The sequence below is a fragment of the Calliphora vicina genome, chromosome 2 (assembly GCF_958450345.1).
Source record: "Calliphora vicina chromosome 2, idCalVici1.1, whole genome shotgun sequence".
Lineage (NCBI taxonomy): Eukaryota > Metazoa > Arthropoda > Insecta > Diptera > Calliphoridae > Calliphora > Calliphora vicina.
This window is the reverse complement of record NC_088781.1, coordinates 30278007-30299431: the sequence shown is the minus strand read 5'-3', so window position 1 is coordinate 30299431 and position 21425 is coordinate 30278007.

Here is a 21425-nt window from a genome sequence, read left to right as displayed (position 1 = left end):
GTGCTCCTAAATTAACTAAATAGGTGTCGAAAAGCTTACAAATAAGTGCCTTAATATTTTTTTTAGTTTGATGGAAAAATCTTGTGTATTTACTCAAAATTATTATTACTCGTTGTTCTCCGGTTTTTAATTTGAGCTACTGTATGCCTTTGATTGAACAATGTTTCTTGAAATCGATCGAAATTCATCACTCCTTTCCAAAACGTTCGGTTTGAAACCGATTGATTTTCATCACATACCTCCAATATAAAATGTCCAAAAATACTTCAAAATTGTATTAATTCATTAAGCAATTTTGTGCTAATTTTGAACTTACTACAAGCCAGAGCTGTAAATGAATCATTCTTTTTTGATTTTAATTCATTTTGAATTAGCTAAATATTGAATTAATTCATTTTACAACCAAAATGAATTGAATGAAATTTGAATCAATTCAAACGAATGAATGAATTTTAATTCATTTCCAATTCAAATGAATTTGTAAAAATGAGTTGCAATTTATTTCCAATTCATTTGAATTGAATTGATTTTGAATTAATTCAAATGAATTAGAAAAAAGAATTAGCAATTCAAATGAATGAAATCAAAAATGAGTTGCAATCAATTTCAAGAGCAGATCTCTAGAGGGAATGAAAAATTTCTCCTACCAAAATGAAAATATTCAGTACAAAAATTGAAAAGCCTTGTCCTGAACCCACGACTGATCAAAGAAAACATGGTGTTTGGAGTTTTTTTTTTTAAGAAGAACTGATTTTTATTTTAAAATACGTTGAACGACAAAACACATTTAATATTTAAGAAGCAATTAATAATTTTTGAAATTTTGTGACCCACGACCACCCAACGACAAACTTTTTGCTAATATTTATGTTATATTTATTTCAAAAAAATCAAAAATCAGGAAAAATAACAATGTATGTAATCCTTGCTGTCTTTTACATAAAAAATTAGTTGAATAACAAAACGACAGTGATGCTTACTGTAGATTTACTTACAAAATCAATTCAAATTTCAATCAATTCAAATGAGTTGGAAATGAATTGCTAATTCTTTTTTTCTAATTCATTTGAATTAATTCAAAATTAATTCAAATGAATTGTAAATGAATTGCTAATTCTTTTATTTGAATCAGAAATGAATTCTACAAATTTATTTGAATTGGAAACGAATTGCAATTTATTTTTACCAAATTCATTTGAATTGACTCAAATTTCATTCAATTATTTTTTTGTGTGAATGATTCGCGAATTAATTCAAAAATTAATGATTCATTTACAGCTCTGCTAATTATACTCTATACCACCAAAGTGGGAAGGTTATATTAATGCTGATGTTTGCAACGCACACCTTAAGGTATACCGATCGACTCAGATTCACTTACTGCCCCAGTAGAAAACCTTTTGAAACTTGTTAAAATCGGTCCATAATCTCACCTAGACCTCATTCAAATGTCTACCCAAAATATAACTTTTTTGACAATGACGTTTGATTTATATATGTATCCACACAAACTCATAACTCCATAAATAAGTTTTATAAAATACAGATTACATTTAAACATTTCATGTGGCTGAATCCATAATTTACCAACTTCCGCAAATCACTTTGGTATCCACTTCAAAATGTGGGTAACCACGTAAAATTCAACAGAAATACGTTTCATATAGAAATAAATCGCGCGACCTCACTCATATAATAGTCATGGCTCCCATACAAGGCTCACTTCAGAAAATCACATTAACGAGCATAAATCTTATAAAAAAGTTGGAATTCAAATAAAATTTCAATAATTGGTCATAGCTAAAATTATTGAAATTTGAAATGATTTGCTCATCTGCTCAGTAGTCGGACGTGGCCGACCAAAAAAGTATCGACCGTGCCATAGTGCCATTAAAAATGCCAATTGTGTCAAAAAAGGCGCAATTCTGCCACAAATACCATCACTAATTCCTGGCATACTCCGTATCATAGATAAATACATATAGATCGGAAACTCCTGTCAAAGACCTAACTCAGTTGTCAAAAACATAACTGGTGAGAATGCAATAGTAAACAAAATTATGTGAAAACAAAAACAACATTCGTATGTGTGATTATTTTGAGTAATTTTTTTATTTGAGTTTTTTTCTAGTTTCCGCTTTATGAGTACTTCTCTATCAGCCCAATTATGAATAAAAATTCCTCGGGAGTTTTTTCCATTTTCTTAATTTTAACATTGAATTTGAATAGGAAAAAATTCTCGTGGAATTTTTATTCATAATTTGGCTGTAACTTCTTCTCCTTAGTATTTAATTGGCTACTACTGATAATGTAATATAATTTGTAAAGTATATTGTGCAATAGTGATGTATGTATGATTCTGGTATAATACTCTTTCGTTAAATCTCACCTATGTTAAATTTCAATAAATATTTAAATAATTAGTACAATATATTTGAAAATTGTACTAATTCTTATGATTTTTGTTACTAATCATTATTATTGTTTTGTTCACTGAATATTTGTGATCATATTTGTATGTTTGCCGTTCCCAGTAGTTTTACAAGTAGTCAATGTATCCCTTATAGACAGATTTTTTCACTAATTTTCAAATCGCACGACCTTGGAGGTCAATTGATAGGTCCATTTCTCGAAATCAAGTTGCTGTCTCCGTATGTCACGTATATGGAACATTGGACTTATTTCAATAAGCATAAAGTAGTTGGTGGAAGGTTTGTTTAACAGCAATCAGTTATTGGACTGTCTAGGAGATGTGTTTTAGACTAACCTTTTTAGTCAATTCCAATTCCACTGAGGACACGAACATATTAAAATAACTGTTATGTAGGTAATAGGATATTCAATTAATCGGGTTTCTGGCTTAATCGGTTAATCGAGCAAATAATTAATCGGGGTTTAGATTTAATCGGTTAATAATCGGTTAATTTTAAATTATTCGATTAACCGAATAATTTTAAAACGAAAAGAAAAACACGAATTTTGAGTACTTTTGTTAATAAAAAGAACAAAACATAACAATTCAACAAAACAATAAATCTATAGTAATCTTTTACAAAAAATATAATTTAAATGCTTTCTTTTTAAACGATTTTTTTTTCGACTTGAAAAAACTATCACTGATTGTAGATGTTGAAGAAATCGGAAGTAAGGCATGATAATGAATATCCAAGCATATAAAATCCTCCATCATACCATTCGAGTCCTTTTTGAATTTTTTTAGATTTTGAATACTGTAACAGTTTCTTTAAGTTCTGATAAAAGACTCGTTTCAGTAATGTCTTCAATTTCGTCTATTACCATGTCGTCAACCGATTCATTAGGACAAAGTTCATCATAGAGCATTCTAGAAAAAATGTAATTTCCAAATTCCTTAGCTTCAGATTTCTTACTATACTTCAAAAAACTATTGTTAGGAGTTCAAGAGTTAAGAAATAAAATGTGTGTTTTTAAAACAATATTTCTATATAAAGTGCAAAAAAAAGAAATTTCGGCTAATCGAGACAAATTAATCGGTTTATTTGTTATTTGAAAATCGTCAATTTTAAATTATTCGAACAGCTAACCGACCAAAATTAATCGGTTAACCGGTTAATCGATTGAATACTCTAGTAGGTAATCAAGTAACCAGTTAGGGAGCTAGTATGATTCTATGTAAGTGTTATGTGAATACCATTCGTTGACTACTTTGGACCAGCTATCAGACGGTCTCTTTGTAATTCATGTAGGGTCAATTAGGACATGAACAATTTAAAATAACTAGTCTCGTAGCTATTTATGTAACTAGTAGTAGTGACCCTAAATGATAAATCACTATTTCGGGACAGTCACTAAGAATTGCTAGGGTATATTTGGCGTATATTCTATGTATAGATACATATGTATGAATGTGTGCTAATACGAATATGTGTGTAATTATAACAATCAAATTTTTGTAACAAAATATGCTGGATTTATTTTATCATGATTTTAACACTCCCACAATAATTCGTATACTATAAATGTGTGCAATATTTTGTGAATGTGTATTTTATTAATTTACGTGATAAACCACAAATGCAATTTCAATTTTTCAAAAAAGTATTTTTTTTTTCATTTGAAATTCGTTGCACATACAAAATAATACAATATTACTGTTGCATACATAAATATTTTAGTTTTATTTGTGAAACATTTGGGTTAAAAGGAGCACAAAAACAAAATCAATAAATATTAAAACATTTACCAAAATATGTTGTTGGTATGTACATATACATTAGGGTGGAGTTTATGTTGGACTGTTTCGATTTTTGATGCTTCTAATCTCTAAAATTATTATTCGTCATCTAAAACTGAATGCTGAAAATTTGAGCAAACTCGGATAATGTCCAAAAAGTTGCATATTTTTTTTGAAGTTACGGGTCAAAGTGCAAGTTTTAAAAAATTTAATTAAAACTGAAACAATTTTATAAATTAATATTGAAGTCTAAGGAATTATTATGTATTTAGTCTGATATTCATATTTAGATAAAATAATGACAATAACCGCGATTTAAATTTTTAATACTTTCACGACCATAAGACAAATCTTTGAACAATTCTTGAACACAGTACCAATAAAACTGTCAATTTTCAATGAAAATAAAAAATAAATGCTGTAACCGAACTTGTTTTAATCTAAACACATTAATAAAATACACATTTAGGAACTAATTAAAATTAAAATGAAACTCATTATTTTTCTCGTTATTTAGTTCTTCAATATTTTTGTGTTGGCTCACCGGTGTCCCCGTGGTCGTCAAAGGGTTAAAAAGTAATACAGTTGATGTTAACTCTAACATCGCCTACGATATGCAACCCGCTGTTACTATTTATATACAGTGCTATCTTCTAATAGTTTCATGAATTAGATAACGGACAAAACTAGAATGTTATATTTCCAAAAGTATCACCTAAAGCTTTTAACAGCTGTTAAACTGTGTTAATAAAAGCGTGTTATCTAAATTGTTGATAAGTAAAGATCGAAAGAAGTCTATCATAAGGACCACCTTAATATACATAAACTAAATACTTTACTATATCTATAATACATAATTGAACTATAGACACACATTTTCAAACATTTATACATATGTATGTGTGTGCATTTTTTTCTCGCTGTGTTAATGTGTGGAATATTGAATAGGTTCCATTAAGCGGAATGATTACATTGATTTCATTTTTATCGCAATTTAGAAGTAGTATTTAGTATAATGGTTAAAAATTATCTCGACTAAAAGCAGTAAAACTTATCATACGCATGATTGATTTACTAAATCATTGCTACTATTTATAAATGCCACTACATAGTAGTAGTACAGCCACCATTATTACATTCTCACCTCAAAACACATAGATACACATTACTAAAACTGATTATTCAATGAATTTTGAATCGACGTCGATAATAATCACTCACACATTTCTATATTACATACATGTATGATGTATGTGGCTTGGTGTAATTGTGGTGATATTTAATTTATAATTTTTGGTGTTTTCAAATAAAATTACTAAATGCACACAGCGAGTCTTTAATGTTTAATTGTGGTAACTTTAGACTTCGTTTCCGTTTGCATAATACATGAAATTTTAGTATACTAAGCTCTTTAAATGATGATTTGCTGCACTAAGTTTGTATTTAATTTCACAAGAGTATCATTTGACGTCATTGTAAACTGGTACAGATAAATTGAGGTAGAATAAAAGAAACTGAAATATAAATTGGCATATTTAGTCTTGATATTTTAATAAAGGGACAAGTCAATTACAGTCATTATTCTGAATCGTTTTGAAATATGAGTGATCCCAGATTTTCATTATTATCGCTCTAAACCCTTTAGTTATCGAGTTATAAGCAAATTTAGATTTCTTTGAATCTTGTATGAAAAAATCCATTTTTAGTGGGAAATATGAGTGATCACAGATTTTCATTATTATCGCTCTAAACCCTTTAGTTATCGAGTTATAAGCAAATTTACATTTCTTTGAATCTTGTATGAAAAAATCGATCTTTAGTGGGAAATATGAGTGATCACAGATTTTCATTATTATCGCTGTAAACCCTTTAGTTATCATGTTATAAGCAAATTTAGATTTTTTTGAATTTTGTATGAAAAAATCGATTTTTAGTGGGAAATATGAGTGATCACAGATTTTCATTATTATCGCTCTAAACCCTTTAGTTGTCGAGTTATAAGCAAATTTAGACTTTTTTGAATTTTGTATGAAAAAATCGATTTCTAGTGGGAAATATGAGTGATCACAGATTTTCATTATTATCGCTCTAAACCCTTTAGTTATCGAGTTATAATCAAATTTAGATTTCTTTGAATTTTGTATGAAAAAATCGATTTTTAGTGGGAATATGAGTGATCACAGATTTTCATTATTATCGCTCTAAACCCTTTAGTTATCGAGTTATAAGCAAATTTAGATTTCTTTGAATTTTGTATGAAAAAATCGATTTTTAGTGAGAAATATGAGTGATCACAGATTTTCATTATTATCGCTCTAAATCCTTTAGTTATCGAGCTATAAGCAACTTTAGACTTTTTTGAATCTTGTATGAAAAAATCGATTTTTAGTGGGAAATAGAAGTGATCACAGATTTTCATTATTATCACTCTAAACCCTTTAGTTATCGAGTTATAAGCAAATTTAGATTTCTTTGAATCTTGTATGAAATAATCGATTTTTTGTTGGAAATATGAGTGATCACAGATTTTCATTATTATCGCTCTAAACCCTTTAGTTATCGAGTTATAAGCAAATTTAGATTTTTTTGAATTTTGTATGAAAAAATCGATTTTTAGTGGGAAATAGAAGTGATCACAGATTTTCATTATTATCACTCTAAACCCTTTAGTTATCGAGTTATAAGCAAATTTAGATTTCTTTGAATCTTGTATGAAAAAATCGATCTTTAGTGGGAAATATGAGTGATCACAGATTTTCATTATTATCGCTCTAAACCCTTTAGTTATCGAGTTATAAGAAAATTTAGATTTTTTTGAATTTTGTATGAAAAAATCTATTTTTAGTGGGAAATATGAGTGATCACAGATTTTCATTATTATCGCTCTAAATCCTTTAGTTATCGAGTTATAATAAAATTTTGATTTTTTTGAATTTGGTATGAAAAAATCGATTTTTAGTGGGAAACATGAGTGATCCCAGATTTTCATTATTATCGCTCTAAACCCTTTAGTTATCGAGTTATAAGCAAATTTAGATTTCTTTGAATTTTGTATGAAAAAATCGATTTTCAGTGGGAAATATGAGTGATCACAGATTTTCATTATTATCGAGTTATAAGAAAATTTAGATTTTTTTGAATTTTATTTGAAAAAATCGATTTTTAGTGGGAAATATGAGTGATCACAGATTTTCATTATTATCGCTCTAAACCCTTTAGTTATCGAGTTATAAGCTAATTTAGATTTCTTTGAATCTTGTATGAAAAAATCGATTTTTAGTTGGAAATATGAGTGATCACAGGTTTTTATTATTATCGCTCTAAACCTTTTAGTTATCGAGTTATAAGCAAATTTAGATTTCTTTGAATCTTGTATGAAAAAATCGATTTTTTGTTGGAAATATGAGTGATCACAGATTTTCATTATTATCGCTCTAAATCCTTTAGTTATCGAGTTATAATAAAATTTAGATTTTTTTGAATTTGGTATGAAAAAATCGATTTTTAGTGGGAAATATGAGTGATCCCAGATTTTCATTATTTGTATGGACAAATCGATTTTTAGTGGGAAATATGAGTGATCACAGATTTTCATTATTATCGCTCGAAACCCTTTAGTTATCGAGTTATAATAAAATTTAGACTTTTTTAAATCTTGTATGAAAAAATCGATTTTTAGTGGGAAATAGAAGTGATCACAGATTTTCATTATTATCGCTCTAAACCCTTTAGTTATCGAGTTATAAGCAAATTTAGATTTCTTTGAATTTTGTATGAAAAAATCGATTTTTAGTGGGAAATATGAGTGATCACAGATTTTCATTATTATCACTCTAAACCCTTTAGTTATCGAGTTATAAGCAAATTTAGATTTTTTTGAATTTTGTATGAAAAAATCGATTTTTAGTGGGAAATATGAGTGATCACAGATTTTCATTATTATCGCTCTAAACCCTTTAGTTATCGAGTTATAAGCAAATTTAGATTTCTTTGAATTTTGTATGAAAAAATCGATTTTTAGTGGGAAATATGAGTGATCACAGATTTTCATTATTATCACTCTAAACCCTTTAGTTATCGAGTTATAAGCAAATTTAGATTTTTTTGAATTTTGTATGAAAAAATCGATTTTTAGTGGGAAATATGAGTGATCACAGATTTTCATTATTGCCGCTCTAAACCCTTTAGTTATCGAGTTATAAGAAAATTTAGATTTTTTTGAATTTTATTTGAAAAAATCGATTTTTAGTGGGAAATATGAGTGATCACAGATTTTCATTATTATCGCTCTAAACCCTTTAGTTATCGAGTTATAAGCTAATTTAGATTTCTTTGAATCTTGTATGAAAAAATCGATTTTTAGTTGGAAATATGAGTGATCCCAGATTTTCATTATTTGTATGGACAAATCGATTTTTAGTGGGAAATATGAGTGATCACAGATTTTCATTATTATCGCTCGAAATCCTTTAGTTATCGAGCTATAAGCAACTTTAGACTTTTTTGAATCTTGTATGAAAAAATCGATTTTTAGTGGGAAATAGAAGTGATCACAGATTTTCATTATTATCACTCTAAACCCTTTAGTTATCGAGTTATAAGCAAATTTAGATTTCTTTGAATCTTGTATGAAATAATCGATTTTTTGTTGGAAATATGAGTGATCACAGATTTTCATTATTATTGCTCTAAACCTTTTAGTTATCGAGTTATAAGCAAATTTAGATTTCTTTGAATCTTGTATGAAAAAATCGATTTTTTGTTGGAAATATGAGTGATCACAGATTTTCATTATTATCGCTCTAAATCCTTTAGTTATCGAGTTATAATAAAATTTAGATTTTTTTGAATTTGGTATGAAAAAATCGATTTTTAGTGAGAAATATGAGTGATCCCAGATTTTCATTATTTGTATGGACAAATCGATTTTTAGTGGGAAATATGAGTGATCACAGATTTTCATTATTATCGCTCGAAACCCTTTAGTTATCGAGTTATAATAAAATTTAGACTTTTTTAAATCTTGTATGAAAAAATCGATTTTTAGTGGGAAATAGAAGTGATCACAGATTTTCATTATTATCGCTCTAAACCCTTTAGTTATCGAGTTATAAGCAAATTTAGATTTCTTTGAATTTTGTATGAAAAAATCGATTTTTAGTGGGAAATATGAGTGATCACAGATTTTCATTATTATCACTCTAAACCCTTTAGTTATCGAGTTATAAGCAAATTTAGATTTTTTTGAATTTTGTATGAAAAAATCGATTTTTAGTGGGAAATATGAGTGATCACAGATTTTCATTATTATCGCTCTAAACCCTTTAGTTATCGAGTTATAAGCAAATTTAGATTTTTTTGAATCTTGTATGAAAAAATCGATTTTTAGTGGGAAATAGAAGTGATCACAGATTTTCATTATTATCGCTCGAAACCCTTTAGTTATCGAGTTATAAGCAAATTTAGATTTTTTTGAATTTTGTATGAAAAAGTCTATTTTTAGTGGGAAATATGAGTGATCACAGATTTTCATTATTATCGCTCTAAATCCTTTAGTTATCGAGTTATAATAAAATTTTGATTTTTTTGAATTTGGTATGAAAAAATCGATTTTTAGTGGGAAATAGAAGTGATCACAGATTTTCATTATTATCGCTCTAAACCCTTTAGTTATCGAGTTATAAGCAAATTTAGATTTTGTATGAAAAAATCGATTTTTAGTGGGAAATATGAGTGATCACAGATTTTCATTATTATCGCTCTAAATTCTTTAGTTATCGAGTTATAAGCAAATTTAGATTTTTTTAAATTTTGTATGAAAAAATCGATTTTTAGTTGGAAATATGAGTGATTACAGATTTTCATTATTATCGCTCTAAACCCTTTAGTTATCGAGTTATAAGCAAATTTAGATTTCTTTGAATTTTGTATGAAAAAATCGATTTGTAGTGGGAAATATGAGTGATCACAGATTTTCATTATTATCGCTCTAAACCCTTTAGTTATCGAGTTATAAGCAAATTTAGATTTCTTTGAATTTTGTATGAAAAAATCGATTTTTAGTGGGAAATATGAGTGATCACCAGGGAAACCGGAAATATGCTCTAAAAAAGCGTTTTAAGCGCTTTAAATATGCAATAAAAACTTTAAAATATGATCTTAAAGTTTAAAAAATATGTTCTTAAAAAACCAAACTTTTACATCATTTTTAACCAAAAAATATACTTTTATTTAAAAAAATCAATACAATTCATTTCTAAAAAGGTGAACTAAAACAAGTATAACAAAAAAATAAATTGAATTAGAACTAAAATTTTATATTTTGATGGCGCTATTATTAAAATAGTGCTTATTTTATATTAAAAAAAGCCATCTATTTTTAAATTTTGAATTTCAAACAAAGGAGTTAAAAACCTGTAACAGAACAGCAAAAAATAAGTAAGACAAAATTTGTTTTTGATAAAGTCAAAATATGCTATTAAACAGTAAAATATGCTCCAAAAACGCAAAAATATGCTCTTAAAACAAATATATCCATAATATGCATTTAAGGGTAAAATATGCAAAAATATGCACTAACAAATCGATGCCAAAATTCTTAAATAGTTCTGAAACGTGTAAATATCTTATCCATGTGCTCATTAGACTCACCAGAAAAAACATGCATTTGCATATTTTGGTTTCCCTGGTGATCACAGATTTTCATTATTATCGCTCTAAACCCTTTAGTTATCGAGTTATAAGCAAATTTAGATTTTTTTGAATTTTGTATGAAAACATCGATTTTTAGTAGGAAATATGAGTGATCACAGATTTTCATTATTATCGCTCTAAATCCTTTAGTTATCGAGTTATAATAAAATTTTGATTTTTTTGAATTTGGTATGAAAAAATCGATTTTTAGTGGGAAATAGAAGTGATCACAGATTTTCATTATTATCGCTCTAAACCCTTTAGTTATCGAGTTATAAGCAAATTTAGATTTCTTTGAATTTTGTATGAAAAAATCGATTTTTAGTGGGAAATATGAGTGATCACAGATTTTCATTATTATCGCTCTAAATTCTTTAGTTATCGAGTTATAATAAAATTTAGACATTTTTGAATCTTGTACGAAAAAATCGATTTTTAGTGGGAAATAGAAGTGATCACAGATTTTCATTATTATCACTCTAAACCCTTTAGTTATCGAGTTATAAGCAAATTTAGATTTTTTTGAATTTTGTATGAAAAAGTCTATTTTTAGTGGGAAATATGAGTGATCACAGATTTTCATTATTATCGCTCTAAACCCTTTAGTTATTTAGTTATAAGCAAATTTAGATTTTTTTGAATTTTGTATAAAAAAATCGATTTTTACACATATTTTCATTATTATCGCTCTAAACCCTTTAGTTATCGAGTTATAAGCAAATTTAGATTTCTGTGAATTTTGTATGAAAAAATCGATTTTTAGTGGGAAATATGAGTGATCACAGATTTTCATTATTATCGCTCTAAACCCTTTAGTTATCGAGTTATAAGCAAATTTAGATTTTTTTAAATTTTGTATGAAAAAATCGATTTTTAGTGGGAAATATGAGTGATCACAGATTTTCATTATTATCCCTCTAAACCCTTTAGTTATTGAGGTATAAGCAAATTTAGATTTCTTTGAATTTTGTATGAAAAAATCGATTTTTATTGGGAAATATGAGTGATCACAGATTTTCATTATTATCGCTCTAAACCCTTTAGTTATTGAGTTATAAGCAAATTTAGATTTTTTTGAATTTTGTTTGAAAAAATCGATTTTTAGTGGGAAATATGAGTGATCACAGATTTTCATTATTATCGCTCTATACGTTTTAGTTATCGAGATTTATTTGAATCTTGTATGAAAAAATCGATCTTTAGTGGGAAATATGAGTGATCACAGATTTTCATTATTATCGCTCTAAACCCTTTAGTTATCGAGTTATAAGCAAATTTAGATTTCTTTGAATCTTGTATGAAAAAATCGATCTTTAGTGGGAAATATGAGTGATCACAGATTTTCACTATTATCGCTCTAAACCCTTTAGTTATCGAGTTATAAGCAAATTTAGATTTCTTTGAATCTTGTATGAAAAAATCGATTTTTAGTGGGAAATATGAGTGATCACAGATTTTCATTATTATCGCTCTAATGGATTTTTTATGAAAAATCGATTTTTAGTGGGAAATATAAATTATTAAATACCGATTCGACCCTTAGTGGCTTCGTCAGTTTCTATTCGTTTTCAAAAAATTGTTTAAATTCCTCATATCATTGAATATAATAGTGTCCAATTAAATTCACTGTCGCTATGGTAACTATGGGTACTTTGAGTGTTAAGATTCAAAAAATTAATTTAAACAGTAGAATAGTAGTTGAATCAAAAATGTTCGTCATTAAGTGATCTTTTATTAAAAGAGTAATTTAATATTCAGTTTTCGTATTACAAATCAGATTTTAGTTTTATCTGTACATGTGTTCTTAAAATATTTTCACCCTTTTTAAATATTTGTAGGTTTTTCAATGCTTATTTGTATCACCGAAAAAAAACAGCTACTAAAATGGGACAATGTTTATCTGTACAATTTTTAAATTAACATTAGTTATGATACATTTTTTTCTAATGTTTTTTTGGCAAACAAATCATAAATAACAAAAAAAAAAAAAAACTATTTCAAAGTATCGCATCTAAACATACTTCGACATATAAAGAAACCCTTTTTTCACTCTCAACCACACAGGATCTAGGATAATGGGTCATTTAGAAATTATTTAGTAGTTACAGTGATGCCACACATTTTAATATATTCCGTAAATGAAGCGAAAGGCTACAACTTAAATTTTATTGAAATATTTCATTGTTATCTCAATGTTTTGGCAATGACAATATATAAATTAATAAAAATCAATTTATTCACTCAAGTAAAACAATTATTAAAATGTTTCCTATTTTATAACTAAGTTGTAATTTGTAAAACTACTACTTAGAAACACTTTAATATTTTGCTTAAATCAGAAAATAAATCTGGCAAGACCTAATAAGTACATACAGTGAATGAAGGAATCTAAAATTGTTGTAATAAAAATAAACTTTCATTCTCATTGTACGAGTACTTTCCCTTTCACAACTTGTTAAGACGGAGATACATGAAAAACATAGTATGAATGGATGTACATTCATATATGGTGAATGAAAATACCACCACATTGGCTGTCTGTCTACTGAATGGTCCATAAATGATGAAAAGAATAACGATATTTGCATTTTACATACAAATACATATTTGACACACATTAACATACATACAAATAAGTAATTCTATGGATGTTGGAAGATATAACATATTCAAATCTTGTATATGAGAAAAGTAGATAATCAAACACATACCAAATGTAAGTATGTATTTAAATTTTCTCATACATATGTACATATCTACATAATACTATATTTATAAGGATATGGAGAAGTTTCAGAGTTTGGTTTGTTTTAACCTGGGTAAAAATGTTATATTATTTTGCATATTGTTGTTAACACTTTATCCTAGGATGTCTATATCTATGGAAGCAATGAATTATAGATCTAATATCATAGTATGAATCATCCAAATGAGAAAACTATTGATTCGGTGAACTGGCAGAAAGCGACGGGAAATTGAATGCAGCCGGTCGAAATGTCAACCGAAATTTTGGCGTTGCCAATGTCCAGCAATTGCTTGGAAAATACTTCTCCAGATTGATCATTCTGCAGCACGACACGCTTTGAAAATAAATAAATAAACCTAAATAACTCTTGATCTAAAAGTGATAACCTACATGTTTATGAATGTTTTTTTGTAGATCTTATTTAGGACTATAAATATCAGCTCATCCGGATCATAAAAACATTTTTGGTGACTTTTTTTAAAAAAACTTAGACCCAAGGTGGCTTGTAATTTTGATAATTAAGCGTAAAGAGCTTTATTTACAACTTTGGTATCTTTGGTGACCCCCTCTGAAATTTTCCGGCAAAAATTTTCGTAGAATATTCTAATCCTTTTGGACATGACCCCTAAAGAGAGGAGCTAGAGTGTTAAGATCTTCCGCTATAATGACCCCCATAAAATTCCACAATATAACTCTCTTAGACATTAACTTACAACAATTTTTTCAGTTAGTATAATGCTCCCTTCGATCAAAAAATGAAAAATTTGACCCACTGTAAAAAAAAATTCAGACCATTTGGACTATAAGATTATTCTACAAAAATGATCTACTCAATATGCCCTTTCAGAATTATAGTGTTGCTATTCTGTTCCAATCAAAAAGTCTCAATTTGTTGGACGGTGTTTTCGAAAACAATGTACGTATTTGATGAGCATTTCCGAGGGTGTATTCCCAATTAGTGTCATTCTCTAACAATCACAAGCGTTGACACACTTCTCTATATGTGTCACACAATTCACCATTTATCTTGGAATGATGTTGGGACTAATATCAAACTCAAATAGAAACACTCATCGATTCTTGGATGAACTGTGTAAATGCGACCTAATACGTCGGAAGAAAATAAATTTGGGTAACCTGGACAGACGTTGTCCTTTCCAAATTAGACAAAAAGTTTTTGTTCGATTTGAGATGAAAAAATTCCGTGGTAAATTTTACTTTCAGTAAAAACTTAAATTGGATTACGACGAACATTTAAAAAAAAAATAGTCACAAGGTTCAGCCGTTTTCCAATTTTAGATAAATCGTTAAAAGTGGGCGTGGTCAATCTTTCTTTCCGTAAAAACCTAAGTTGGACTATGAACATTTAAAAAAAAAATTCCAAGTCGGTCCAGCCCTTCTCAACTTATGCCAAAGAACGACATTTGATTTTTATTTATATAGATTTTTTACTATGCAATTTTCTTCAAGTAAGAAAGTATAGTCGGTCAAGCCTACCATACGATACCATACACTCAGTAAATTAATAAAAACCATTTTCTCTAAAAAATATCAATAATTTAAGTGGTCTTTAAATGGGAGCTATGACCAACTATGGCCCGACCGATCGCCATGAAATTTGGTCGCGAAACAGATCATGTTCCGGTCCTTCAAATCATGACCTGCACATGTCCGTGTGTGATTCATTAACGAACAAATGCTAATATCCATCATTGGTAGATCTGTTAAGGCGTTCAGAGACAAAATATGTGTTCCACAGTTTCCTCCTCGTCTTTATCATGACAACATGTATAGATATCATTAGGAGACATATTTAATGTCCTTGCATATTAGCACCTATTAAATAGTGCCCTGTTAGCACGGCTATCAGAATCCTTAGCTGATCCCGTGTGAGCCTCGTCAAACACGTCGACTTATAATAGTCGTATACGGGCCATATAAGCTTCAATATCGTGCAAGTAGTTCAAAAGAGCGCTCTGTATAAGTGACCTACATCATTAAAGCGGTATATCAACACATTTTCCTGCTATAATTTTAGTTTTAACACTCCACTTCGTACAACATTTTTACCCAGATAATACAGAAATATACACATAACCTCATACGTGTTAGAATATTTGCCTATACACTTTTCTGTGACATGACAAACTTATAAAATTGTTGAACAAAATCTTGTCTATGTTAATAAAAAAATTTTGCCATTTTCCTCTTTCATAAGAAAATTAAATCTACTACTGAAAATAAAAAGAATCTGGTAGCAAAATGTAATAAAAACAAAAAGAATATAAAAAAAAATACTTTCAATTTCTACAATAACAATGATGATGAACTTTAAAAATGATTGTACTAGAAATGCACTTATTTGCTAATATGGTAAATGGAAATGAAAATATTATGAATTTTGATTACATAAGTACTAAAGAAATCGTTTTAAGCAAAGACTTTGATTTATAATCAAACATTATTTTTTTCTTGGGGGTAAAATGGCTTTAATCCATTTATATTTACAATTTTTGTAATGTTACATTTATTGTTACGTTTTGGAATATTGCTGTCAAAGTGGAGAGTTGAGGTAGGAGCTTTAAAAGATTTATTTTTAAACGGAATAAATAATTTGTCTTAAATTTGAATCTGTATGAAATTATTTAATTGTCTTTACATTTGTTATTTAATCTTAATATTTCAAACTTAAAATCTGGGTTTTTTGCCTCCAATATTTCTTCTGCTAATTCTCTTTCTCAGAGGTCCCCAGTTTTACGATTTCCCTGCTTAAGTCTAAAGTTTTTACAATTTTTGAGCTTGTTCTTTAGATACCTTGTTGCACTTGCCTTTAACTTTTTAGTGACCATTTCTAGCTCTGTTGAGTACCAGGATGTTTTCAGTTTTGAGGGTTAATATTGCTGACTAGTTCATAGTCAGCATAATTTGTTTGGACTTCATCATAACCTTGTATTCAGCATCAGTTTGTCATATTTAAGGGTACATTTTTGTTATTTGACATTATAGTGAAGATAACAAAATGTCGAATTTTGTAATAACGAATCGTCATATTCGGGAAGTTTTGCTTTACTTCTTTAATTTCAAAAAAGGTGCAGCTGAACACACTGATTGCTCACCAAAGCTTGTGATGAATGTGTTCCATCGGTTTCAAGGTGCGAGAGTTTGTGCTGTTCAGAAGACGTGATTTTGATATGGAAGACAAAGATCGCCCAGACAAAAAGTTTGAAGACTATGAATTGGAAAACTTAACAAGAGCTTGCAAAATCATTGGTAGCTACTCAAGCAGAAATTTCAAAACGTTTGCGAGTAGCAGGAATCATCCAAAAGCAGGGAAATTGGGTACCATACGAATTGAATCCGAGAGACCTTGAAAGGCTTTGTATGTCCGAAATGATGTTTGAACGCTATAAAAGAAAATCATTTTTGCACCGAATCATTACTTGCGATGAAAAATGGATCCATTACAATAACCCGATAAGATCGTATGTGAAGCCGAATTGACACCAAAGCCAAATATCCATGGCGCTAAGGTAATTCTCTGTATTTGGTGGGAGCAAAAAAGTCATATTTCCTTTTATGAGCTGCTGCAATCTGACCAGACCATCACAGGGAACCTGTACCGAACGAAACTGATTCATTTGAAGCGAGCTTTGACCGATATACGCCCAGAATATGCGGCCAGACATGAAACCGTAATATTCCATCATGACAACCCTCGGCCAGATGTTGCAAGACCTGTTAAAAAGTATTTAGAATGAAGTGTTTGGGAAATTTTGCCTCTCCCACTTTATAGACTAGACCGTGCCACTTTCGACTACTATTTGTTTCGATCGATTCAGAATGCTCGCTCTAGGATTCTTTTCAGTTTGGAACAGAGTAGCCGATTTTGGCTTGATTCGTTCATGGCCTCAGATGAACAGTTCTTTTGGCTCGGTATACATATCTTGCCAGAGAGATGGGAAAAGTTCATAGCTAACAATGGCCAATACTTTGAATAAATTTATATTGTTTCAAATTTATATTGTTGGCAAATATTGATACAATTGTTAATGAGACTAAAAGTTTGTTTATTTTTTCTTATAAATATTGCGTTAAAATCATAAACGCTAAACGCTAAACGATTAAAACTTCATTTGTCTCAATATCTGGTTATTTTTATCGTGACGATATACTGACAGTTCTCAAATGGGGGTTAAAGTTTAAATAATGTATAATCTGCATTTTACCCCATTTCTAGCAAGAATTAGTTTTAAAGACGAAAAAGTTTTTTATTTGTCGGTTAGTACTTTTTTTTGTTAGTAATTTTAAATACCAGTTATTTTCTTTATATTTTTTTTAAATTTTATTTCAGAGAGTTAATTTTTTACAACGACCATATGTGCGTATGATTAATATGTGATAATTATAACAAGTATACGCAATATTCCTCAATTTGGTACGAATAGTCAATCCCATTATAGAAATGAAATATTATATGGTTTAGCAGTTTAGAAAATTTAGACAATCATATATTCGTCATCAAACAGTACTTGCTAATCTAAACGTCATCAAACAGTACTTGCTAATCTAAACCTAAAAAATATAATCCAATAGTCGTAAATGATTTTTAATTGGGTATGTATTTATAACTATGTACATATGTATTAATAAATAAATAAAAAAATTTAAAGAAAATATAAATAAAAATAAAATTACTAAACAACTAAATAAACAAGAAATAATTTTTTTTTAATGATTTCTTGACAGTCCGGATAGATACAATAATATTCTAAATATATAAAAGTACCTATACTTAGTCATTGTCATCTGTAAATACCTTTAATAGATAAAATATAAACAATTATGTTATTTAAAACAAATTGATAAACATTTTCTAAAATCTTTAATACTTATTTTAATCTAATTTATTTAGCTAACATACATTTAAGGATTTCAAATTATTGAAATATTTTTGCTATCAAATTGTTTTTTAGGCAATCAATAAATATAATAAATGTGTATTCTTTGATAATAAATATGTATGTATGTAGATTTGTGTTAAAGCCTATAAATTTATTTGGTAACATATGGTTTATTCTTTTATGGAAAAAAAGTAAAAAAAAAAATATTTTTATACTATAAAAGGATTAATAGACTTTATTCTAAACTGTGGATAAATTTATAAATGTAAATGAATTCTTCTGTATGGTTATGTCCTACAAATGAAAATGTATATTAGGACAGGCCAAAAAAATGTTGAAGATGGTAACAAGTAAGACCACAAGGATTTTCATGCTTTTTATCATATTTGATATTTTTATTTAGATTTACATAAAACTTGATTATGTCCAATTTCATCACGATATTTCTTATTATAAGATAATTAAGAATTTTCAAGTCATTTTCTAGAGGTACAAATGTTGCCTGATTTTCGACATACTTTACAGTATAATTTCAGAGTACTTAGAACTAGTTTGTGCAAAATTTTATCAGGAAAGATTGTTCCTGACGGACATTTGTATGGGGGCTAGGTGAAATCATAGACCTATATTGCTAATTTTCAATAGCATTTTCAAAAAATCTTATTAACAGAGAGTATTTTTGGAAAATTTCAGCCTGCTAGTTCCTTTTGTGTGGGCGTTATCGTTGTTTTAACAGACAGACGGACGGACTTAGATCGGCTTAGAATGTTATGAGGACCCAGGATATCTATATATAATTTATGGTTCTACGTACAATATTTCGAAACGTTACAAATCGAAACGTTACAAGAAGAAATTAATTTACACCCCACCCATCTTTCTTAATTGTGGGCATAGAATAAACGCATAGAACGGAAGAGAGAGTAAAAAATTACTCTCTTTTTACACATACGGGTGATACAAAAACAAAATACATGCAATAAATTGTCATGAATTAGGTTTTTGACAACAGACTTGGGTTTTTGGCTCTCAGTTACCTATCTAGTTGTTGTCTATGATTGTGGGTATAAAAATTACACATATGTTTTGTTTTCACATAGTTTTGAGAACTGAGTTAGGTCTTTGATTGGAGAGTTTCCGATCTATGTGTATTTATCTCTGGTTTGACTAACTTTTGAAGCAAGTCGGAGTGTTTTTAATTGTTTTAAAAAAATAAGAAAGGAAGTTCGAAATTACATTTGATACGAGTATAAAATGAAAAATTATTTCCTGGGTCCCTACCAATAGAGCTTTCCTAATAAAAATATATTTGTGCATATGTCTATAAATTGAGTATTCTACATTTGTATATTCATATGTATGTACTTGATACATATGAATACGTTTATCCATTACGATTGAATGGCTTTTTTAAATTTATATTTTTTTATATAGTATTTTTAGCCTAAGCTCTCAACGTACACATTGCAAATACTCTTAAAAAATTAAGATGATTTTTGGGGAAAGTAAAGAACGAAGTTATTATACTTTATTTGAAAGTTAGTTATTTGAAAACTGTTACTATAGGCTAAATCACATTTGGTTTTTAGAGGAAATGTTACCTTTCCTTAATTTTTTCAATACTAACCATAAACAAATTAATTTATTAATATTGTTCCTAAATATTACAAAAAAAAAATTAGCTTTTGTGTGTTGATTCCTGTTGTAATATTTTTATGTAGGGTATTGGTTTAACCATAACTTCCTAACATTTTAAATTATTTTCTCCACAAACCACTAAACTATACTGTCATTAAAATATTTCAATATTCTAAGCTATATGTAAGTATTTATAAATACTTTAAATTTTACATGACATTTGTAACGTAAACATTATTCTCTTGAAAAAATTATTGTTTTCCTTAAAGAACTTAATGTGATTTGACATTAAAAGCAGCGTATTAATTGAAAATTAATATTAGAGGGTTATAGAAGCAAAGTCTGTAAATTATATTTTTTACATGAACTTATCAATGGTAAAAACTATCCATTGAAGATAAGATAGCAGTGTTTACTGGAGATAGTAGCTTTTGCTTTGCCCTTATTAGGAGATGGTCTTTCTATTAACAATGTTAGAATATTTTCCAAAAATATCATAATTTTTGCTCTCGAATTTTAACTTTTTGCAAAATATTTGTGCTCAGTGTTTAAAAAGCTACGTTAACTAACAAATTTTTAACTGTTGCTACAACTACTGCTTCAAAAAAGTGTATGTAGCGGAAGCAGTAGCATTTGTCTTTTTTCGTTTTCTTGTTTTTTTAAAACTACTGCTACCTTCAAAATATAAAACTCTTAACAGAGCAGTAGTAATAAAACATGAATTGTAAATGGAGTAGTAGCATAAAAATACAAATCATTGCTACTGCTCTATATCGAGTTTTAATTTTTAAGGTAGCAGTAAAGTAGCAGTTGATGCAGCAGTTAAGGTAGCAATAAAAGTAGTCAAAAAAGAAAATCTTCAGTCATAACACCAAAATTGACAGAATTAAACACTGTGTGTTGTTTTTGTTTTGAGAGAGTTTGAAAGAATTATTCGTTTTTATTCGTCTCAGATGTTCGTTGCTAAGTGTTTTTTCGTTGCTACTGCTACTTGTAGTCTAGTTTTTTAAACACTGTTTGTGCTAATGATTTGTTTTCAATTCCAAAAAGGAATAGAATACAGTGTTTGGCAGGGGAAATGGACAGTATGATCGGCTAGTGACATGACAGAGACAATAGATGGATTGGATTTAAGACGAATGGAGACAGGATGGAATAGGAACACGAGTATAAAATCCAACATTTTGGACAGTAATAGTTCAGTTGTTCTTCAGTTGTGGACTTACTCAGAGTG